At 46.6% G+C, this 12,775-nt stretch overlaps 1 long non-coding RNA gene across 3 annotated transcripts; it reads right to left on the bottom strand.

The window, feature by feature from the left end:
• Positions 1-462: 462 nt before the first annotated feature.
• LOC144298545 (uncharacterized) lies at positions 463-12,517 on the bottom strand. Of its 3 annotated transcripts, none has more exons than XR_013365480.1 (5): positions 11,769-12,517; positions 4,778-4,872; positions 3,683-4,473; positions 3,467-3,593; positions 463-2,945 (listed from the first exon to the last, which is right to left on the bottom strand). It is a non-coding gene; the product is annotated as an uncharacterized LOC144298545 (long non-coding RNA). The 3 variants fall into 3 exon arrangements; XR_013365481.1 differs by having other exon boundaries at positions 3,467-4,038; positions 4,232-4,473; XR_013365479.1 differs by having other exon boundaries at positions 3,467-4,473.
• Positions 12,518-12,775: the final 258 nt, after the last annotated feature.

The raw sequence follows: 12,775 nt of genomic DNA, 5'->3' as shown, positions 1-12,775 counted from the left end.
CACTGCCCAAGAAAACTTGAATTGCCCTGAAATCTTAAAGAGGTCATATGTGAGAAGAAAACTGAGAGATGTTTTCCCAAATTTGACCTAAGAACTCCAAAAATTTACATCACCTAAGTAGCAATGAGCCGAGAAGCCAAAAGAAACTTTCTAAACTGACTGTAATAAAAAATGTTATTTTTCAGGTTAACAAATTTTGTAGTTTGCAGTATTGTCTCCTTTTATTCAAATTAAATATTAACTTTTATGACTAACCTGTGCTCTTTTTATTAAGGAAAGCCCCCAAACTGTAAGATCTTCAAGGCCTACAGACTGGAACCAACTCTAATTAAGCACCTACTGCATGAGCCAAGCACATCTTGATGCTAGAAATAGAGCATTGAACAGAACAGACAGTGGTTAAAAAATAAATAAATAAATAAAAAAAGAACAGACAGTGGTGGTTTTAAAATATGCCCATGAATTCCATGAATCCATTGATACTCCCCTCCTTCAAAAGGCAGAGGCTGTTTGCTTTCCCTTTGAGTGTAGGCTGGACCTGGGACTTGTTTCTGGGGAGTAGAATATTCTGCAAGTGACATTGGGTGGCATTTAAGACTAGTCATAAAATACAATGCTGTTCGCCTCTTGTTCCTTGTGTCTGGAAGCCAGCTGCCTTGTTGTGAGAACGCTCCCGCAGAATTAGGGGAAGGCCCACACAGTGAGGAATGAAGGCCTCCGGCTCATAACCATGCAAGGACGCCGTCTTAGAAGAAGAGTCTCCAACTGCATGTACTCAAGCCTGGAGATTCAGCCAACATCTTGGCTGCTCGTAAGGCCCTGAGCCAGAACCATCCATTCAAACCCGCTATCCACGATTTCCCAACCTCAGTAACCAGATGAGGTAAGAAATATGTGTTAAGTCGTTACATTTTGGGGCAATTTGTTACACAGCGAGCAATCACTAACACACCGACAAAAGTCTTGGCTTTAGGACTCTGACGTTCTGATGTTTATTTAATAGGCATTGAATAAATGTTTTTTGAGAGAATGATGAATGATGGTAAGCTAGGGAAATGCATCCAATTATCATTAACTGTTCATTCACTTATCAAATATTTACTGAGCAGCCTCCTACGTTCATCCATGTTCTAGGCAGCAAGCTAGGATAATAAGAAAGATGTAACAACCCTCCCCTTGTGGAGCTTCCAGTCTGGTAGAAAAAGCAAGTTTTTGCCATGTGTCTGACACTCCCTGCAGGACCCTGAAATCAAGTTTCCCTGTCCCAGATGTGTGCATCACCTCATTCATTCCTCACGCTGGCCCCTCCCTCTCGCCCACATCCATGCTACAGCCTTCCCCAGGCTCCCTTGCCACTTGGCAATATGACACAATTCAAGCCAGTGCAGCACAGGCAGGAGATTGGTGGGCAGGGTTTGGTGTCTTAGGAAAGAAAAGATGTCCCTAGGTCCTGTGTCAGGAGGGTGCTGTGGGCGACACATCCTACAAGCATCAAGAAGAGTTGAGAGAAGGGCTCCTGGGTGGCTCAGTCAGTGCAGCACCTGCTTTTGGCTCAGGTCGTGCCCTTCGGATCCTGTGATCCAGGCCTGCCTCAGGCTCCCTGCTCAGGGGGAAGTCTGCTCCTTCCTCTCCCTCTGCCCCTCCTCCTACTTCGTGCTTTCTCTCTGGCGCCCTCTCTCTGTCTCAAATAAATAAAATCTTAAAAAAAAAAAAGAGGAAGAAGGGCTGAGAGAGAGCTGCAAAGCTCTGACATTCTTAAGCCACCGAAACATTATAGTAACTGCCTGCCTGCCTCTGGATTTCCTTTTAAGCGAGAGAAAAAAATAATAACCTGTTCGTTGAAGTCTCTGTTGGGTTATTGTTGTTGCTACTTACAGCTAGGAGCATTCCCGAGTGACTTGATGGAATTGAAGTGGAGAACCAAGGTCACAAAGGCGATGAACGGAGCAATCAGAAATCAAAACCAGATCTTATGAAGCCCCGAATCTCTATCTAATCATGATGCTATATTGTCATTGTGGTTTCCACAAGCGAGAAGGAAAAAATAAAATAAAATAAAACCACTACAGCAGATGTATTTATCTCGTTTCCCTGATTTTATCCGGAGTAACAAGGCTTTCTGATGTCATCTCAAACCATAGGACATTAAATCTGCATTCCAGGTTTAACAAATACTTAATTGCAAATTTAGGGGAGGTCATGGAAAGTACTAAGGACTTCCTTAATATTGATGATGTTGTTGGAAATGTGCTAACCATGGATCCAGCGTTGAGAAGAGTTGGTAAAGACAGATCCCGTTCCTTGAGGGTCCCTTCAGTAAAATATTCATGGGGCACTTACAATGTGCCCCGTGATTTAGTCCCATGATCTCACCGGGTGTCTCTGTCACCCAGCAAGTTGAGCCCATGCACCCCACTTTACAGTTCAGAGGGGGTCAGCAGCTTGTGCAGGGTGATCTGGTGTGTGAGCAGCTCAGGATTGAGCCCTGCCCCGGTCCGGAGCCTGGGCCGTCGACTGTCGGGACGGAGGGTAATACCATGTGTCTGTATGTGAGAGTAGAATAAGTGAGCCTGGGTTTGGCAGCAGTTGTGACAGTTTATACATGAAGGAATAAAGTTTGGGAAATGCTCTGGCAGAGGATATTGGAGTGAAAATAAACATGGGTCAGTTCCTGCTCCAGCCCCATCTGGCTGTGCTGTTAGGCAAGTCTCACGATCTCCGGGAGCCTCAGTTTCTTCTCTGTGAAATGGATATCCACTGACACCCACCTCACAGTTGTTCTGAGGACTCGGGGGGGCAGAGCCGCGGGACCGGAGGCAGGCTGTGCAGCCAGTCCTCAAAAAACATTAATGGCAACCATTTTAGTTATTGTTGCGCGCTTCCTGTACGCAAGGGAGACGGCTTCATTGTTTTGATCCGGGTATTTCTCAACCATTCTGTACATGCTTTGTGTTGAAAGGAGAAATATGTAGTCATCCAGAGAGCAAATAACCTCTGCAAAAGCCATGTCCCGAATTTTGCTAAAAAACAATCCATCAGTCTTCCCTGCCTGTGGCATGGCACAGATGCAAAGAGCACAGTGAGGGCCGCAGGGAGGGGCAATGGAGGGTCTTGCCTCCCTGGCTTGCAGCTTCCTCTTGCCCCCCAACACCCTACCCCTGCCACTTCTTTCCTTCTTATTCCCATTAACCCGGTTCTCCCTTCACAACTTTTTTTCCCCAGTTACACCAGCACTTATTTTTGTTTTGAGATAAAGCCCTGACCTCTCCCCTCAAAAGTAGTTTCCTGGCTTAGAGGAGAAAAGCAAGCACAATTGGGGAGTTCCCATTTTCCAAGAAGGATGTTGGAACATGAGACAGGCAGTGGCTCCCCAGTGGTCCCCACCTCCTGGTATCCATATCTCTGGGTGATGCCTTCCCTCAAGTGTGGGCTGGCCTACTGACTTTTTAACACATGGAATACTCACAGATGATGGGATGTCACTTCCATGGTTGGGTTACAAAGGACGGGACCTCCATCTTGCTTTCTGACTCTCTCTCTACTACCTTCTCAGCTCTCACGCTCTGATGAAGCCAGTTGCCATGGGGGGAAGCCTAGTGGCAAGGAAATGCCCCTGGTCTTTGACCAACAGCAGAAGACCTGAAATCCTCAGCCCCCCACCTCTGGAGGAGTCGAAACTTACCGAGAGCCACATGAGCTTGGAAGCTCCAGTTGAGCTTTCAGATGAGACCCCAGCCTAGGCTCATACCTTGAATGCAGACTTGCAAAAGACCCAGCTAAGCAGGATCCTGATTCTGACCCACGGAAACTGAGCGCCTTGTTACGAGTTGCTGTATTTTGTGTGCGTGGATAATTTGTTACGCAGTCATAGAGAACTAATCAGACCCACAGCCTCAATCAATAATGAACAGAGAGGAAGAAAAGGAAAGAGCTGGATGAAGATCTGGCATCTCTGGATGCTGGCCACCTTCTGCCATCCAATACGTACTCGCCCTGAGTGACGAAAGGCACCTCTCTTTCCTGCCTTGATTTCTTCTTCTGCCAAATGAGAGGATTGAATTGGGGATTGTAACTTTTCTGTAGTTTCTCTCTCTCTCTCTCTCTCCCTCTCTCTCTCAAAATCGAATGATGTTCACCCTGGGCTCACATTCCAACTTGGCCACAGTCAAAGCCAGATAGAAGCTGTCCTCATGAAACGGGGCCTGGGGTTTCTATTCACCTCAGTCCTCACCTGAACTGCTGTCCTCATTTATATCACCTGCCAGGCATGGCAGGTGAGGTGGTGGATTCCTGAAGCAAGTGATCCCCTGTATTGGATTGCTTCTTTTGATGAGCAGACTAGCAGACGCCAGGTTGGGAAAAGGCATGCAAGATGCCTGGTGGGGGGCGCAGGGGGGGTCCTCATAGGAGGGGATTATGGGGAGGAAGCCAGAGGAGGCTGGGAGACAGGCAGACCACGCACTGGTCCCATCTCTGCAGAGGAGAAAAAAGGAAGAAAGAACGGGTGGGTAAGAAAGATCTGAGACTGTAAGCCATCCTCAGAAAGTTTTGCCAAAGCCCCATGTCTCCCAGAAATGAGCCTGCTTTAATACCCCTGTGGCATGCAGTCGCAGGTAAGGAACAACCTGAGAGGAACCTGGAGTTAGGACAAATGCAGATCCCAGAGCGCAGCTCCCAGGGCCCTCGATCAATTATGGTCCCCGCTGTGGGACACCCAAGGGGCAGGTTTTCACAACTTTCACAGCCCGTGAGCTTCCTTCTAGTCTAAAAATCCTACCTGAATGTGGACCTGAGGGATCAATGTGGCCCTCACATGCATTTTGGTTGGCTCATGGCATTTCAAAACGTCAGCTACAACACTAAAACCTCCATCTACAGAAGAAAAATGGAATAAATTGGACGTCATCCGATTTAAAACCTGCGCTGTGCGAAAGACACTGTGAACAGGACAGAAAGTCAAGCCACAGAGTAAAAGAAATTAGTTGCAAATCATCTATCTGACAAATCACATATTTGTATCCAGAATACAAGTTTTAAAACCTCCAAAATTCAGGAATAAGGAAACAAATCACCCAATATTTTTTAAGTATTCTCTACACCCAGGGTGGGGCTGGAACTCACAACCCCAAGATTTGCATGCTCTGCCAACTGAGCCAGCCGGGCCCCGCACCCCAAACCACCCAATACTTTTAAATGGGCATAAGATTAGAACAGACACCAATAAAAGTATAGATACTTGTGACGAATAAACAAATGAGAAGATGTCCAACATCTTCAATCTCCACAAGATCCCCTGCACACCTGTTAAAATGGCTAAAACTTTTTTAAAAAACTGATGAATATCAATTGCAAGCCTTCACAGGGCTGCTGTCAGGATTAAATAAAATAACGTGCGTGCAATGCTGGGCACAGAAGGCATCCTCAGGACGTGTATTATCAGAAACTTCAGAAGAAAATTAAGAGCCAGAGTTTCGGAAGAAAAGCCTAGAAGGAAGAGAGAAGGACCAAAATTTGAACGAAATGTCTATGTATAGAAGTTCCTCTCGGGGGACCCCTGGGTAACTCAGCGGTTTAGCGCCACCTTCGGCCCGGGGCGTGATCCTGGAGACCCGGGATCGAGTCCCACATCAGGCTCCCTGCATGGAGCCTGCTTCTCCCTCTGCCTGGGTCCCTGCCTCTGTGTGTGTGTGTGTGTGTGTGTGTGTGTGTGTGTGTGTGTGTCTCATGAATAAATAAAATCTTAAAAAAAAAAAAAAAGAAGTTCCTCTCAAAGGAATTCATCTGTCTTGCAGAAAATTTCAGCCACTACTAGCTCACCTGCCCCCTGTTCAGCCAGGAGGACGACGTGAAAACGGCATTGCATTTACCGAACACCTGCTGTTCCCCAGTACCGGGCACAGCCTGTCACTTTGCTAGCCTGCGGTGCTGGACAAGGCTCAGAGAGGTCAGCAGCCGGCCCAAGGCCACACAGCGAGTGAAGGGCGGAGCCAGAATTCCCAACAAGTTGGTTCTCTTCTCCCTGTGCAATGCAGCCTCTCAACCCGGGCAGGGGAAGAAGCGGGCAGAGTGATGTTCCTTGTGCAGGGGAGGTTTCTACTTTATTTATCAGGCTTGCTGCACCCACAAAGTCTCCTCCCACCCCCGGCCACCTTCGGAGGTGCCAACAGTTTTAGCCTCCTATGGGGTATCCCTCTCCCACGTTCCTCCCACCCTGTTATGTCAGTGTCAGCCGGTGCCACCCAGCATGCTTTTCACTTGCACCCCCCTAAGGAAGCTTTGTAGACTTTTTTTGTTTCCCTAACTGCCCCCCAGGAGATGTTAACACCACCGATCTACTGCATATCTGTGTATGTACTGGGACACACGTGCGTGCTTAATAACCGGAGTGGGATCTTGTGCCCCCTTCCCCCGAGAGCCAGTGTGACCCCCCTGAGGGCAGCTCTGCACCCCTTGGGGTCGGGGTGATGACCGAGGCAGGGACAGCCGCGCAGTGAGAGCCAGGGCTTGGTGGGTGCCTGCGGCTGCTGTAAGAGCCTCACCTGCCCCGACACAGCCTGGAAGCAGCAGAGCTCCCCCGGCTTCTCCTGGAGGTTGGAACCCGTTTCCCCTTCGATTTGGCTCTTCCTCAATCTCTTTCCATCTTTGTCCGCTTAAAACCTAGATGCAGAAGTGATTCTAGGAACGCGAAAACCACAGGAGGGTGTTGGCTTCTCTTCCAGGTGACCAGATCACTCTTGATCATCCCAAATTCCCTATTTTCCCAGCTTTTTAGACGTGTTCTGGGCCGTCTCTTTAATTCCACCGCGGTCTTTCTCAGTCACTGTGTCCGGGGAAGCATGTAGGCTTTGGGAACGTACCCAACTCCCTCTTTTCTAGAACTTATGACAGCTAAACTCCCTCAGGTGCCGAGCAAGAGTCTCTTCGGGGATTATCAACATCCCATTTTTGCAACACCTGCCGTTTCACACACGAGGTGACGGAGGCCCAGGGATGTCAGCGAATTCAGCCCAGGTCACACGGGGATAAGTGGTGGCCAGGCCAGGCTGCACAGCCAGGACAGGCGGGCTCCAAGTGCATGGGACTAACCACGATGAGAAGCCACGGCTTAATTTTAGCGTATCACTTCCCTCAAAGGGGGGTGGGGGGACAGAAGATGGAAGTTTTCAAAGGGGGAGGGGGCCTCATTGTGCTCTGCATACGGTTACTCTCCCAGCCACCAAAGGATACCCTGGTGATGAGCAGTACATAGACTTTTTTAGTGGTGCACATGACAACGGGTTAAGATTTGCTACCCACCTCCAAAAAAAGAGGGCCCCACCTCCCTCAGCTGGGTCAGTCAGTAGAGCATGTGACTCTTTTTTTTTTTTTTTTTGAGCATGTGACTCTTGATCTCAAGGTTGTGAGTTCAAGCCTCTTGTTGGGCATAGAGTTTACTTAAAAAAAAAAAAAAAAGTTTGCTACCCAACCATTTACTGCTTTTAGTAAGATGCTTCCTTCTTACTTCTCGATTACTATATTATAAAATGATTCTCTCAAGGGAGAAATCTCCCAGGGGCGACAAGGCTCCAAGGAGAAATGCTCACCCTCTTACGCTTTGCCAGATGCGTCCAGAATCTTCGGACAGATTTGAGTAATGAATCATATTTCCTATGTTGCCCAGGTTTTGCTTCCCACCTAATGTTCTGCAGCCCGGTTTACACTGTGTGACTTTGAATAGCTTCCTGTATTCTTCTAGAATTCAGCCAACATTCTTTCAGTTTCTCTTCCTAGTTTAAGGAAGGAAAACATGTACTTCTATAATGATCTAAAATGTTACTTCTCTATTATGTACACAATGTGCCTTCTGTACACACTTCATACAAATCACCACTTTCTCCCCCCCACCCACCCACCACAGCTTCCGGTAGGTGCCCAATAGCCAGTTTCTGGGTAAGAAAGGGAGTCTTACAGAAATGAAGTGACTGGTCCAGACACACAACCGGGTATTGTGCAAGCAGAATTTGGTTTGCCTTTTGCTGGCCCACGGGCTTTTCAGCAACACCATTCTCCCACATGTGGCCAGTACATCAGTCAAAACTTTCTCTTTCGGGCACCTTTGAAACTTCCAGCAAAAGCCTGAATTTTCCATTTCTAACCCCCCAAAATTCTTTTTTCTACTTGACATTTTCAGCCAATCACTTTTTTTTTTTTTGGTTCTTAAAAACTGGCAGGCAGGGGCACCTGGGTGGCTCAGTGGGTGAGCATCTGCCTTCAGCTCAGGGCATAATCCTGGGGTCCTGGGATCAAGTCCCGCATCGGGTTCCCCGCAGGGAGCCTGCTTCTCCCTCTGCCTGGGTCTCTGCCTCTCTCTCTGTGTCTCTCATGAATACATAGATAAATAAATCTTTTTTAAAAAGGAAAAGAAAGAAACAAAAAAGATCAAGCATCAAAACCAAACTCAGACACAGTAGGGATGTTGGGATGATCAGAGCAGGAGTTTAAAACCATGATAATTAAGATGCTGAGAGCTCTAATGAATAAAGTAGACAGCAAATAAGAACAGACGGGCAACGTGAGCAGAGATGAGAATTCCAAAGAAGGAAAAAGAAATGCTAGAGATAAAACACTGTCACAGAAAGAAGAATGCCTTTGACGGGCTTACTGGGAGCCTGGATCCAGCAGAGGACAGAATCTGTGAACTTGACGGTATTTCCACAGAAACTATGAAAACTGAAAGGCATAGAGAACAGAGACAAGAAAAGAAAAGAAAAAGAAAAGAAAAGAAAAGAAAAGAAAAGAAAAGAAAAGAAAAGAAAAGAAAAGAAAAGAAAAGAATATCCAAGGACTGAGTGGCTCCATCAGCTAAGCATCTGCCTTCAGTTCAGGTCATGATCTCGGGGTCCTGGGATCAAGCCCCACATTGGGCTCCCTGCTCAGGGGGGAGTCTGCTTCTCCCTCTGCCTCTGCCCCTCTTCCCTACTCATGCTTTATCTGTTTCTCAAATAAATGATTTCTTTTAAAAAAGGGAATATTCAAGGACTGTGGGACAATTACAAAAGGTATAACACACAGAGTAGGAATATCAGAGAAGAAAGAAAGGCACAGAGGGGACATTTGAAGCAAGAATGACTCTGAATTTCATCTCAGCTAATTCCAGACACTAAACCACAGATCCCAGAAGCTCAGGGACACGAAGCAGAAATAAATGCCCCCCAAGAGCTACAGCTAGGCATATCCTATTTAAATTGCAGGAAATCAAATATGAAGAGAAAATCCTGAAAGAAGTCAGAGGGCAAACCCCTTACCTGGAGGGGAATAAAGATGCTAATCACATCTGAGTCCTCAGAAGCCAACCAAGCCCAGAGGAGAGGAGAGTGAAATAAATTTCCTTCCAAAGGGAAGGAGAAATGAAGACTTTCTCAGACAAACAAAAACTGAGAGGATTTGTTGCCAGTGGATTTGCCTTGCCAGAAATACTAACAGGTGTTTTTCAGCTCTGGATGAAGGTAATCAAAAAGCACGAACTTATGATTATATGATGAATAAGTACGAAGGATGTAGTGTACAGGAGGATGTCTATAGTGAACTCCTGTATGGTATATTTGAACCTTGTTAAGAGAATAGATACACAGAGTTCTCATCAGAAGAAAAAATAATTGGGGGTGCCTGGGTGGCTCAGTGGTTGAGCATCTGCCTTTGGCTCAGGTTATGATCCTGGGGTCCTGGGATGGAGCCCTGCATCAGGCTCCCTGCTCAGTGGGGAGTCTACTTCTCCCTCCCCCTCTGCTGCTTGCTCCCCTTGCTTGTTGCCCACTCTCTCTCTCTCTCTCTCTCTCCATCAAATAAATAAATAAGAGGGGCAGCCCAGGTGGCTCAGCGGTTTAGCACCGCCTTCGGCCCAGGCCATGATCCTGGAGACCTGGGATCAAGTCCCACATTGGGCTCCCTGCATGGAGCCTGCTTCTCCCTCGGCCTGTGTCCCTGCCTCTCTCTGTTTCTCTCATGAATAAATAAATAAAATCTTTTAAAAAGTAAATAAAATCTTTAAAAAATTTTTTTCTTCTTCCCTTTGTGTTATATGAAATGATGGATATTAACAAAACTTATTGTAATCATTCCACAATATGTGAAAGGCAGACCATTAGTGTGTACGTCTTAAACTTACACATTGCTGTATGTCAATTATATCTCAATAAAGCTAAAAAAAATGTTCTTTAGAGAGAAGGAAAATAATATAGGTGAGAAGCTTGGATCTGCATCAAGAAAAGCAGAACATCAGAGAAGGGAAAAGTGAAGGTAAAATAAAAAATTATATTTTCCTTATTCTTAAGTGCTCTAACAGATAACAGGATATTCAGAATAATCACTGCAACAATGTATTCAATCACGTATTCTCCGGTGTGTGTATGTATGTGAGCTTATGTAGAAGGGAAAGGGCAGCGATGATACAAGGGATGAGGATCTGGCTAGCACAGTTGACCCCCGAACAATCTGAGGGTCAGGACCGCTGACACCCCATGAAGTGAAACTTCTGATCCCCCCAAAACTTAACCACTCACAGACTAAACGAGGCCTTACTAATGACATAAACAGACAATTAACACATATTTTCTAGGTTCTATGCATTACACACTGCTGTCTTCCAGTAAAGCGTCTAGAGCAAAGCAATGCTGTTAAGAAAATCATAAGGAGGGCACCTGGGTGGCTCAGTGGTTGAGCGTCTGCCTTTGGCTCAGATCGTGATCCCAGGGCCCAGGATCGAGTCCCACCACGAGGCTCCCTCTGCCTGTGTCTCTGACTCTCTCTCTGTCTCTCATGAATAAATAAATAAAATCTTTTAAAAAAATAAAATAAAATCATAAGGAAAATACATTTACAGTACTGTATTTATCAAAAAACACAATAAAATATATATGAGTGGACCCACACTCTTCAAACCTGTGTCGTCCAGAGGTCAACTTGCACTACCTGCGACGTGGCGTAGTGTTATTTGAAAGTAGACTTGTATTCATTGTAAAGGTGTAGGTGTATGTACCTAAGCCTATATTGCAAATTCTAGGCCAATTGCTAAAAAAAAAAAAGTAGCACAGCCCCACAGCCAAGCAGACACACAGTCGGAGAGTGTGCTCCCCTCCTGGGGATGAGCAAGAAACGGGGCTCCAGACACAGGCTGTGTGTGGGGCTGGGGGCAGCTGCACTCGCTGGGCCTCTCAGCCGGAAAGAACTGGTACTCTTACTTCCCCAAGCGGCTGCACCTGGCACCCCTGGGCTTCCCTTCAGCTGCAGAGAGGGGGGCATCCAGCAGGCCTGACCTCGGCAGCTCTCCCCACTCCGGGACCTTTTGCAGTATGATTGCAGCTTGCTGCCTACTTACCTGTTGACGTCAATGCCCATGGCATCTTCAAGCTAGATTTCGAAGACGAAGGCCCCAGGTGTGTGTCTTCTCACATCTACCTCCCCATGCCTGAAACCCCGGCCTGGCTCAGTTTAACAAGAGTGAGAAACAGGTGCGTGAGAGATGAGGGCAAGGAAAGAAGAGAGGGAGGATGGAAGAAAGCAAGGAAGGGTGGAAGGGAGGCAGGGAGGAGGGAGGGGGAGGGAAGAGAGGAGGGGAGAGGGAGGGAAGAAAAGTTTGCCATAAAGTGCTAGAATAAGGATCAAAGTTCTGCCTTTTAACTGCTTCAGGGCCAATGAAAAGGGGCTGGGGGGGTGCAGGACAACATAGGGGTCCAAGGTAGAACCTCCTTAGTCTAACAGACCTCAATTCCAATCTCAGATCCCCCACTTACCAGCTCTGTGTTCTAGGCAAATTCCTTCTGCAGACCTCCGTTTCCCCATCCATAAAATGGGAGTAATAATAGCATCCGTGTTATAAAAGCTTCATGAGATCACGCATGTCAAGCTCATGTCAAGCTCTCACTGTAGATCTCTCCCACAGAGTAAGCTCTCAGGGAATGTTGCTGTTGTACCACGGTTAGTTATTCTTAGCAGTTGATGTGAGCCTCCAGATTTGGTAAGGCAGCCGGAGGAGGCCAGAGAATAGTTAAGGGGTGCATTTGAGGGATAAGACTTATAAAAAAAAAAAGAAAAAAGCATTTCTTGTTCCCCGTCTTTGGGCCCTAGTAGGAAGTTGTTGACTTGAGAAAAAAAACGCAAGCGTTGTGGCGTCTCAGACAGAACTCAGGGCAGCCTGTACCTGGAATGTTCTCTCCAGTCACCACGCCCTATCATGGAGCTGAGGAACAGCCAGGAGAGCACTACGGATCAGAGGAAGGGGAGCACTGAGAGGCTGAAGGGGAGGGAGTGGAGGCCACTGCTAAGAAATAAATTGGAAGCACTTGGGTCTGCAAAGATGAAGTCGGGGCAGGGAGGCCATAAAATCAAATTGTGCTCACTCACGAAAGCTCTAAGAGGTGCACTCATTTGGCCAAAACATTGAACACTGTACCTGCCGGCCAAAGGATGCGGAGAAAGGGGAGCCCTCGTGCACTGTTGGTGGGCATGCAAACTGGCGCAGCTGCTCTGTGCAATCTCTTGATGGAGGTTCCTCAGAAAGTTAAAAATAGAGCTACCCTACAACTCAGCAGTTGCACTACTGGGTATTTACCCCAAAGAATACAAAAATGCAGATTCAAAACACATGCACCCCAATGTTTATAGCAGCATTATTAACAATAGCCAAACTATGGAGAGAGCCCAAATGTCCATCAACTGATTTTATATATATATATATATAAATTAATATAGGCAAATTAATTAATATAAATTAATTAAAATTTAAATTAAAAAAATTTAA

Source organism: Canis aureus, chromosome 26 (assembly GCF_053574225.1).
Source record: "Canis aureus isolate CA01 chromosome 26, VMU_Caureus_v.1.0, whole genome shotgun sequence".
Taxonomy (NCBI): Eukaryota; Metazoa; Chordata; class Mammalia; order Carnivora; family Canidae; genus Canis; species Canis aureus.
The sequence above is the reverse complement of the archived record's forward strand: the minus strand, read 5'-3'. Positions and strand labels throughout refer to the sequence as shown.